Below are 11,886 nucleotides of genomic sequence, written 5' to 3'. Positions count from 1 at the left end.
TCTGACGACATGTCTTTGCATAGTAGTAGACTTGATGACCTGTTGAACTATGGTAGATCGTCTAATGCTCGAAGGTCGTAATTATTTGGTTCACGACCTGATTAGATGAGCGAAGTTGTCACCTAGGTCTCCTCGTGTGTGTTGATTGGGTCGTTCCTTTTGGGGGAACTTCTTATTGACTGATAACTAACCTTTAAATGGTAGTTAGTTGAGCCAAACTTAACCCTTTTCAAAGGCCTTAAGTTGGCTTTGGGTCCTTTTGGGGGTCCTTTATGTTTGTATTTGACTGATAATTGCGTGACAATTATAGTAGAATCATGCTTAATGACAAGCCCTCTTTTTTGTTTATGTAGATGGTATATGAATGATGTAGATAGATAATGGTCATTGAACAAAATAGAAGCGTATCAAAACCTAATTATCCCTCAATAAGTATAGGATGAGTAGGGTATCGTTCCACTTTTAAGTGTATGTTTATATGTAGGACAGGACTGGAAAGGGGGTTTGAGGGATTAAAAACTATTATTATATTTTTTAGATTCTAATGCTAAACTAAACTAAACTATTGATAATTTATAAGAGAGAGAATTCAAGAGATTAGAATCCACCAATACTTTTGATCTGTGACCTTTTGCTTCATGGTTGTTCTCACAAGTAGACTACAATTAGGCAATTAAGCGAGTGCTAATGCCCTCTTGGACGAAACATCATTAACGAATAACTCTACTTAAGGTTGTCATGTTACTAGTATCTTCTTTCCTTTTATGTGAGCTTGGGCAGCTATTCAATAAATCACCATCTAAGACAAACACAAGAAATACTTCCCTTACTCTAAAACACTACACAACTAGAAGAAAAGTAGAGAATAATAGCGTAATATTCAATTACAATAAATAAAACCTTATTCTAGCATTATATTCAATTGCAATAAATAAAAGCATGTCACTAGCAAATATTTAATTGCAATAAATAAAACCCTAAACTAGCATGATATTCGATTGCAATAAATAAAAACCTTAATCTATACTTCCATCCCCACAGTGCGGGCAATGGAACTAATAACTAAAACATAAAGAACTAACCTGATTGAAGAACACCATGAACCAGAAGAATCATTAAACCTTAAGTACTGGCTTCATCTCCTCCCTAGAAGGAGAAGATTAGCCTTCCATAAAAAAGGAAGAACACGAAGAACGAGACGAAGAAGAGTCAAAGAACATAAGACTAGAAAGACTGATTTATTAAGACTCAGCTAGTTAAAACCGATCTTTTATTATTAATCTCTCTCTGCCTCAAGTTTTGGAGACAAGAATATAAGTGAATTGGCAAATTACATAAGGCACTTAGGTCCTTTATTTATAGAGGTTACAATGAGCTCTAGAAGCATTCCAAACCGTCATTTGTTTTCTAATACAAATAGACTTCTTTCAGAGTCCAACTTCGTCTCCAAAACTAAGAAGGAATTGGCTACAGTGTCGATCCATGCGTCTAGACGCACTATTCATGCGTCTCGGATGCAATTAATGCGTCTGGATGCTCAATCCATGCGTCCCAGACGCGTAAGCCTATTTTCTCTCTTCTACTCTATTCTTCTATCCTCTTTTGTAGGCTTTGGTCCAAGCAACGAATCATTTGGCCTTGGGCTTCCAAATAGGCTTTAAAATAGGTCCAAGTCGCATATTTAATAGCTCCAATTCCTTGGCCTTCTTCATGATTGTTCACGGGCTTCCTATGTGATCCTTAATGCTCTGAATTGCTCCGTTTTACCCTTTTTTCTCTAATATTCCACAAAACTCTCTCTTTCACCTGTAGAATCATAAAACATAACTTACAAACACTATTAGTCTACTAAGATGGCTAAACAAGAGACATAATCGAGGGTTAAATAGCACTTTTTGAGCACTTATCACAACTCCCAACTAGCCTTTTGCTAGTCTCTTAGCAAATAAGATAAAAAAAATAGATAAGTAATCAAAATCACATTCTAATAACAAAAATAAAATCCTAACTCATTTTCGCAGGTATTGCGATTGCATTTACCATATGCAACAAGGCTTTAAACCTTTAAGTTCCCCAAAAAGGACGAGTTATAGTCTCGTGAGGGTTTTCAGGTGATATACCCACAAAATCAATCAATAGCATGTTCAAGAATGATAGTATTTTTCAGAGAGAGAAATTCCTTACCCACTTAGTGCTTACTCCAACAGACGGTCTCCATTGCTAACTGCAAAGACTCATAAATTATGATGGGAGATAGTAAAAATTGACAAAATTCTCAATCAAGGTTTATGTGTGTACTCAGTTAATCTCCTATACTCTCCTATCCAAGAAACGAAATCCCTAGTTTACCTTTAGATAGATAATTTTGACTTTCAATTCTCACTGGTCATACTTTCAAAAAAGAATCTCTCGGAATATGTTCACTATTTTACCTCATGTATGTAGGGAAAAGAATAATGAATACGAACATCCCACATACTACCTTGAAAAACAGACTTCTGGATGAAATTAGTCTCATGGAAAGAATGTCAATCACATATGAAGTGTCGGGTCCTTCACTTTAGCATCCTCTCACCTATTCTAGACTTCGTACCATACTGTAATGATAAGTCATGGGTTGTAACTTGGCTTGGGTATTGGTTTATGAAGGAAAGGTAAAAATGATTCAAAGGTTATTTTTGAAAAACACTAAGGGTTTTGCTTCATTATTTGGAAGATTTCTTCAAATTCTGTATTGCAGAGAAATTTTTTCCTTTGTCTTAGCTTTTCCGTCCATTCTGTTCAACTTTTTTTTTTTAGCTCAGTGGTATATCCTTGATTAGTACTGGACATGCTTGTTTTCCACTAGCTTCTTTTACTTAGAACAGAATGATGGTCTTCATTGTATCTCTCTAATATTTCCTTATAATAATCTTCCTTTTGTGCTCTTTCTTCTTCCTTGTTCCCCTTGTATTCTCAAAACATATGGGTATGGTTAATACAGGTTTTTGGCTATACTCCTTGTCTGGAGTTGGGTAAAGGTAAAGGGTTTTATGAAAGAAAATGGCTTATTGTAAGGCTCAAAAAGGTTTAACATGATAGTCCTACTAGGTGGGATAAATGCTGAATGGGTTTACTACTTGACTTATCAGTATGATACTCTGTTTCGAATAGACTACAAGACCTAATGGCTATCTCCCCAATTGATGTCACTTCGTGATTAACCAAATCAACAAATAATGAGACTATATTACAACGACATAAAGAACTGAAAGATGTTGAGTCACTAAGACTCAGATTTTTTGTAAGAACTCTCCAAAGAATGGGTATAAAGTTCAAGTCTCACGGGTTAAGTCAAAAAATTCTACTTCCAGTTTACTAGGGGTTTAAATATCTCTTCTAGCAAAAGTACACAAAACTGACCAAGTATTATGGTGGTGCCTTGATAAAGAATTCTATCAACAAGAACTATGTCCGAGCATAGTAAATAGTCTAAGCGGTAATGAAATCAATAATATCAACTATCTATAAAACTCAACACTAAGCAGTATAAAATCTATATCCCAGACTCATCATTAAAATTCATTTTTCTCATGCTATTGATATAGACACAAAAATATTTTTGTTTTTGAAAACTAATTTTCGAAATTCATTTCTCAAGTACTTCTCAAGTACACCCTCCCCCAACTTAACATATGCATTGTCCTCAATGTATATAAATTAAGTAAATGAAATGAATGAGAAAAAGGGAAGATGTTACCATTGATGCCGAATATCAAAATTAATCCAAAAAATAAGAACATTTCCTTTTACCAAGATTTTTTTTTGTTAGGTCTTTTTAAGTCAGATCCCTAAGACTATATATCATGCATTATCAATTTGGAGTGAGGAGATCAGATTTTCTTACCCAAATCTGACGAATGTTTGGAAGACGAGGATATCTCACCTTGTAGGTTGTCAAAAATACTCCTTGATATGCTGGAAAGATTACTGATGAAGTTGCTTCTCTACCTTGAACTATTTCAGGTCTGATGATTGTGTGATAGGCCTTATGGTTCCTCTATGTAGAAGATTGACGAAAAATTTTCTTTCTAACAAGACAATAGTATCTGATGTGCCATTTACCACCACAATGATGATAATGGATGTCTGGTTGACTGCGCTCAAGGTGGGCGGTAGACTGGTTCACATACTTCTCTCGTTCAGACAATGATAGTGTAGAAGAGGCTTCAACAGTGCAATGCTTCTTATCAATATGGTCCACTTTCTGCTTCAGAAGACTCATTTCTGTTTCTAGATTCTGTTGTTTTTCTAAAACTTCTTTAAGCTGATTCTCTAGTAACTGATTTTTCTGGGCAGAAGTCTGTTGTTCATCCTGAAATATAGAGTTCATCTTCTCAAGGTATGATACTCTCTCGGCCAGTTTTCCATTCTGCTCACTTAAATCCTGAATTTTCTGCAGAGATTCCAAGAGCATGGCTAGCAACGCCTCTGTGGTGGGGTTCTCAGGTTCATCACAGTTTTCTATAGATTGAGCACTCTCAATTGTATCTTCGAATGGGAATGATTCTTGTATCATGCTATCAAGAAAGTACACCTCTCCACCTTCGGTGTCATCACAATCCTTATGCAACAGGTGAAAGATATTTATGTCCATGGACATCTTACAAAAGTTGATCTTCATTTCACCGTTGTGACAATTTATCAAAGCTTTTGCAGTAGCGAGGAAAGGTCGGCCTAGAATAATTGGAATTTTATCAAAGGCCTCCTGGGTGTCTATCACAATGAAATCCACTAGATAGTAGAAATCGGCTACTTAAACAAGAACATCCTCAACTATGCCTCTGGGAATCTTGGTAGAACGGTCAGCTAACTTCAATTTGACTTTCGTAGGCTTTAGGTTCTCTAGGCCCAACGATTGGTACACATGATATGGCAAGAGATTAACACTAGCACCAAGGTCTAAAAGAGCATTACCTGTGAATTTTTCTCCTATCTTGCATGATATTGTAGGACTTCCTGGATCTTTGAGCTTGACTGGAGCTTGCTGATGGATAATAGATGTTGTTTTTCTAGCTAGAAACGCTCGCTTTGGAACATGAGTACTTCTCTTTATGTTGCATGCATCCTTCAAGAATTTGGCATATGATGGCAACTGCTTAATCGCTTTGAGAAAGAGGATATTGATGTTATCTTTCTCAAATGCCTCCTTCATCTCTAAAAATTGCTTGTCCTTTTTGCTTTGAGCAAAAAACATAGGAAAAGGTGCCTTTGGTACAAACACATTAGCATGTATTTGCTTTTCTTTCTCTTTGGCATTCTTGCATATCTTGTCTTGGTTATCTTGACAAATGGGAGTTGAAAGGATTTCTCCCACTTCCTTTCGAACTTCATTTGAAATCTTGACCGATTGCTCTATAGCAATGTCATCATGAGAAGGTAAGTCAACCTTGTTGTCTATCTTCAATCCTGATCTGAGAGTAGTAACTGAGCTGACATGATCATGGAGTTGATCAGTACTAGAAGTTGTCCCAATGTGGCATACATCTTCACTCTTCGATATTGGTTCCAATAAGCTTGGTTTAGTGGCTTGTGTCTTTACAAACAAAACAGTGGTGAGTTGGTCAACCTTATCCTCTAGAGACTCCATTCTAGAATATTGACTTGCCTGAGATTGCTGGAGATTGAGCTGAGACTGTGCAATAAGCTTTAAAACACTTTCAAACTTCTGATTTTTATGTGATAGCAAAGTAATAGCATTCTCCAGGTTGGCAGGTGCGGCATAATTTCTCCTAGGATCAGGCACTAACTCTCTACTTGTATTGGAATTCTGCTGAGAGTATAATTGTTGTTGAGGAACCAACTGTGAAGCTTGACTTGTCTGTAGAATATAACTTTGATCTTGAGAACCTGGGGGTCCAACGTTCTGTCTCCAATAATTACCTTGAAAGTTATTACCACCTTGGTTGGGCCTCTAAAATGAGTTCACATTGTACTCTCCAACTGATGTATGTTGATAGTAAACAGGACATTCTAGATTTGCATGAGAAGTGTCCGAACAAACTTCACAGTATCGGCTAGCTTGCATGACTGGGAGAGATTTAGCTTGAGACTTGTTGATCTTGGATGGATTCATAGAGAACTGGTTGAATTTCTTACTCAGAGTTTCAATGTTGGTGGCCAGGCTGGCCAATGTAGACTTCAGTTCTTGATCTGCTTGTTCATGTGCTTGGTAACCAAATTGCTTTGGCTCCCCCTCCATGCTAGCGACATCCTCATTGCTAGTAGTCCATTGTTGTGTTTCTTCAGCGAAATTCTCGAGAAATTTGTAAGCTTCCTCTCCATCCATTGATGTAAACTTACCTTTGTGCATCGATCAGATCATCATCGCTTATTCATCATCATCGATCCTCGATAGAAAAAATGAGCCGATTATTGTGCTCTTTGTCATATCCATGATGTGGACATGAGACTAGCAGATTATTGAATTTCTCCCAACTTTGATGATATTCTTTCACCACCTTCCCTTTGAAATTGTTGATAGCTTGTTGCATGGCATCGTCTTACGGGGTGGGTAGAACTTGTTCATAAACTTTGTTCTTAACTTCTCCGGTTGTCTATTGAATTGATCGGTCGCGGCGCGGTTAACCATTCGGAGGCTTTACCTTCGAGTGAGAGTGGAAAAAAAATCAACTTGATACTCTCATCTTTGATATTCTGGTTCTTGAAAGTTTTGAGGACTGATAGAAATCTGTTCATGTGAACATATGGCAGAACATTGTCTGAACCATTGAACTTTGGAAGCATAGAGATTACTGATGCTCTAAGTTCAAACTAGTTAGATTCTGTCTCTAGAAAAACAATACTACTGGGTGGGTCTCCAATGATTGGCGAATAGAAATCGCTCAGCTTCTTCCTCTGTTGTGTTTGCATGGGTGGGATAGCATCAGGATTATTCGGTTCCGTAACACCTCCATCATTGCGTTCGGCCATTGTATCAATCTTGTCTAGTTTTCTTGCTATGCGAAGATGATGAAAAACTATCATACTATGCTTGACTGCAATTAAACTAATATGCAACTATTCTAAATTATACTAATATGCAAAACTACTTTCTTTCAATTGGGTTGGGCTTTGCAGCTAGTATCTTGCCCGTTGTCTAAAGCTGTCTCTTCTAGGGTTATGGTGAATCACTTGGATTGCTTAAGTACCACGGCCCACAGACGATAGTCCATTTGTCAAGATTCAGACAAGAAATACTAGAGTTTGATGTTTAACTGTGTTGGCTTACAACTTCAATTGTTGAAAAGGTCCTAAATGCAATTACACTAGAAAGCAATAAAACTAAACTATGATGCAACTATACTAAGAATGAAATAAAAAGAATGAAGATTCGACTAACCTGGATGGTAGATCTTGTCTTCAAGATGTTCTTCAAGTTTCTCTCTTTCTCAAAAGGATGGATTATGCGGGTAAAATTATCTCAAGATCCAAAATTCTAATATTGAAAGAAAACGTTAAACATAAACAACTTAAAACGGCAACGACGCCATTTGACCTTCTTCCCCGGCAGCAACCCCATTTGACCTTGCCTATTTTTTGTTTATGTAGATGGTATATGAATGATGTAGATAGATGATGGTCGTTGAACAAAATAGAAGCGTATCAAAACCTAATTATCCCTCAATAAGTAAAGGATGAGTAGGGTATAGTTCCACTTTTAAGTGTATGTTTATATGAAGGACAAGATTGGAAAGGAGGTTTGAGGGATTAAAAACTATTATTATATTTTTTAGATTCTAATGCTAAACTAAACTAAACTAAATTAAACTATTGAGAATTTATAAGAAAGAGAATTCAAGATATTAGAATCCACCAATACTTTTGATCTATGACCTTTTGCTTCATAGTTGTTCTCACAAGTAGACTACAATTAGGCAATTGAGCGAGTGTCGATGCCCTCTTGGTTGAAATATCGTTAACGAATAACTCTACTTAAGGTTGTTCCTATGTTCATGTTACTAGTATCTTCTTTCCTTTTATGTGAGCTTGGGCAGCTATTCAATAAATCACCATCTAAGACAAACATAAGAAATACTTCCCTTACTCTAAAACACTACACAACTAGAAGAAAAGTAGAGAATAATAGCGTAATATTCAATTACAATAAATAAAACCCTATTCTAGTATTATATTCAATTGCAATAAATAAAAGCATGTCACTAGCAAATATTCAATTGCAATAAATAAAACCCTAAACTAGCACGATATTCGATTGCAATAAATAAACACTTTAATCTATACTTCCATCCCCTGGTCTGGGCAATGGAACTAATAACTAAAAACATAAAGAACTAACCTAATTGAAGAACACCATGAACCAGAAGAATCATTAAACCTTAAGTACTGGCTTCATCTCCTCCCTTGAAAGAGAATATTAGCCTTCCATAAAAAGGGAAGAACATGAAGAACGAGACGAAGAAGAGTCAAAGAACATAAGACTAGAAAGACTAATTTATTAAGACTCAGCTAGTTAAAACCGATCTTTTATTATTAATCTCTCTCTGCCTCAAGTTCTGGAGACAAGAATATAAGTGAATTGACAAATTACTTAGGTCCTCTATTTATAGAGGTTATAATGAGCTCTAGAAGCATTCCAAACCGTCATTTGTTTCCTAATACAAATAGACTTCTTTCAGAGTCCAACTTCGTCTCCAAAATTGAGAAGGAATTGGCTACAGTGTCAATCCATGCGTCTGGACGCACTATTCATGCGTCTCGGATGCATTCAATGCGTCTGGACGCTTGATCCATGCGTCCCAGACGCGTAAGCCTATTTTGTCTCTTCTGCTCTATCCTTCTATCCTTTTTTGTGGGCTTTGGTCCAAACAATGAATCATTTGGCCTTGGGCTTCCAAATAGGCTTTAAAATAGGTCCAAGTCGCATCTTTAATAGCTCCAATTCCTTGGCCTTCTCCATGATTGTCCACGGGCTTCCCATGTGATCCTTAATGCTCCGAATTGCTCCGTTTTACCCCTTTTTTTCTAATATTCCACAAAACTCTCTCTTTCACCTGTAGAATCATAAAATATAACTTACAAACACTATTAGTCCACTAAGATGGCTAAACAAGAGGCATAATCGAGGGTTAAATAACACTTTTTGAGTACTTATCACTTAGCCCTGGCGCATTGGTGTTAAGTTGATTTAGGGTTCTTTTGCTAAGATGTTGTCATTTTCTCCTGATTCTACAATGTCGAATCATGTGGTTGTGATTGTGAGCTCTAATGGTATGACTGCTTCTGTTCCGAAGCAAAGTGTGAAAGGAGACTCATTGGTACTGGCTCTGGCTGTTGTTTTGTATGCCCATAAAATATTCTCGAGTTGCTCTGGCCATTGGCTTTTCTTGCTCTCCAACTTCTTTTAGAGATTTTCTTTGATTGATTTGCTGGTAGCCTCTACCTGACCATTATTTTGTGCATATCTAGGTGTAGAAAATGCTTGAATGATGTGCCATTTTTGGAGAAATGCCTTGACTTGTAAGCCAGCAAATTGGGTTCCGCTATCCATGACAAAGGGTGTGGGGTAGACCAAATCTTGTGATGATATTGGTCCATATGAAGTTGATGACGTGGACTTCTTTGACTTGACCTAGTGAGATTGCTTCAACCCATTTGGTGAAATAATTTGTGGCTGCTAGGACGTATTTGAGTCCTATTTTCTTTTGTGGATTGAATGGTCCCATTATGTCTAGCCCCCCACATATGAAAGGGCCATGGGCTGGCTATGTTGATCAATTCTCGTGCTGGACTTAGATTGTTATGTCCAAATGTTTGACATTGGTGGCATCTAAGAACGTACTTCTTTGCTTCAATGTGAATGCCTGGCCAATAATAACCTTGGGCGATTGCTTTATGAGCTAGAGATCGTGCTCCTGTGCGTGGTTGCCACATTCGCCTTTGTGAATTTTGTCGAAGATGAGTTGACATTCGCATGGAGTTATGCACCTTAGGTGGGGTCCTCCTGCAGATTTACAGAATAATCGTCCGTTGATTACGGTATATCTGGGAGCTCGGAATTGTATGGCACAAGCGTTCTTTGCTTCTGCTGGGAGCCCACTATGTAGGATAAATTTTAGAAATGGACCTATCCAAGATTGAGTGATATCTTCTTCGGATGGGGGCTGAAGGTCTGTGAGACTGTTGACACTTTCTTGCTGGTAGGCGGGCCTTTCCAAGATGTCAATGTAGACTGTGGTTGGACATGTCTCTTGGGTTTTCAAGGCTAAGAAAGCTAGGCTGTCTGCATGTCTGTTATCCTCTCGAGGAATGTGTTCCAAGGAGAATGTTTTGAACAAGCTAATGATGTCATTGACGACCTGAGCGTACTTGGCCAAGTTTGCTCCGTTTGTTACATACTCTTTGGTGATCTGCTTGACGATTAGCTGTGAGTCACTGTGAGCTTTAAGCTTCTGGACTTGTAGTTGTTGTGCCATGCGGAGGCCTGTGATTAACGCCTCATATTCCGCTTTGTTGTTAGATGTGGCGAAATCGATCTTGATTGACTTTTGTAACTAAGTTCCTTATGGTGAAGTTAACACAGCCCCCAGTCCACTACCGTTATTGTTGCACACTCCATCTACGTAGATGTGCCATATGTCTGGGGTGGTTGGTTGATAGAATGTAGTGATGGGCTCGGGTTCCCAGTTGACATCTTCGACGAAGAAGTCAGCAATGACCTGGCCTTTGCGAGACGTTCTGGGAACGAAATCGATGTGGTGCTCTCCAAGTTCTTCAGCCCATTTGGCAATATGGGCTGTTTTGTTGTTGGAACTCAAGACTTGCTTTATTGGTACATCTGTTATGACTTTGATGCTGTGAGCCTGGAAGTAAGGTCGGAACTTCCGATCAGAGTATAACAAAAACATAATTGTTTTCTCTAATGCTGAGTAATATTTTTCTGCATCTGCCAACGTCTTGCTAGTGAAGTAGATTGACTTTTCGATTCTCTCGCTATCGCGAAAGAGGACCAAGCTGATGGCAAAGTCGGTAGTTGCAAGGTAATAAATCCCCAATTTCTCTCCTTCAGTTGGTTTGGACAAGACGGACGGAGTTGATAGGTAAGCTTTCAGGTCGTTGAAAGTTTTGTGGCATTCGTCTGTCCATGTGAATGTTGCGCCTTTCTTCAGTATTTGCAGGAATGGTCTGCACTTGTTAGATCCACGTGAGATGAATCTATTGAGGGCTAAAACCATGCCAGATAACTTGTAGATTTGTTGCTTGGATGTTGGTTCTGGCATTTCAAGGAGAGCTCGTATCTGTTCTGGGTTTGCTTTGATTCGCCTTTGTGAAACGAGGTATCCTAGGAATTTCCCTGAAATTACCCCAAATACACATTTTGCTGGGTTGAGCTTCATTTTGTTTTGGTAATCTGTCAAAGGCTTCTTGTAGGTGAGAAATGTGATCTTTAGCCTTTTTACTTTTGACTACCATGTCATTTATGTAGACTTCTATAGTGTTGCCCAGCAAGTTTTTGAACATCTTTATGACAAGTCTTTGGTAGGTTGCACCTGTGTTCTTCAAGTCGAATGACATGACGTTATAGCAGAACGTTCCTTGTTTGGTTATGAAGGACGTCTTATCCTCGTCTTCCTCTGCAAGTTGTATCTGATTGTACCCACTATATGCGTCCATGAACGATAGGAGTTCGTGTCCGCAAGTTTGATCTACCAGTATGTCAATTCTTGGTAGGTGGAAGCTGTCCTTGGGGCAATGTTTGTTGATGTTGGTGGAGTCTATACAGAGTTGTACCTGGCCATTTTTCTTAGGAACGGCTACAATGTTAGCTAGCCAGGTCGGGTATTCGACTTCTCTGATGAATCTAACATTTTTAAGTTTTTTATCTCT

The sequence above is a fragment of the Coptis chinensis genome, chromosome 6 (assembly GCF_015680905.1).
Source record: "Coptis chinensis isolate HL-2020 chromosome 6, ASM1568090v1, whole genome shotgun sequence".
NCBI lineage: Eukaryota > Viridiplantae > Streptophyta > Magnoliopsida > Ranunculales > Ranunculaceae > Coptis > Coptis chinensis.
The sequence above is the reverse complement of the archived record's forward strand: the minus strand, read 5'-3'. Positions refer to the sequence as shown.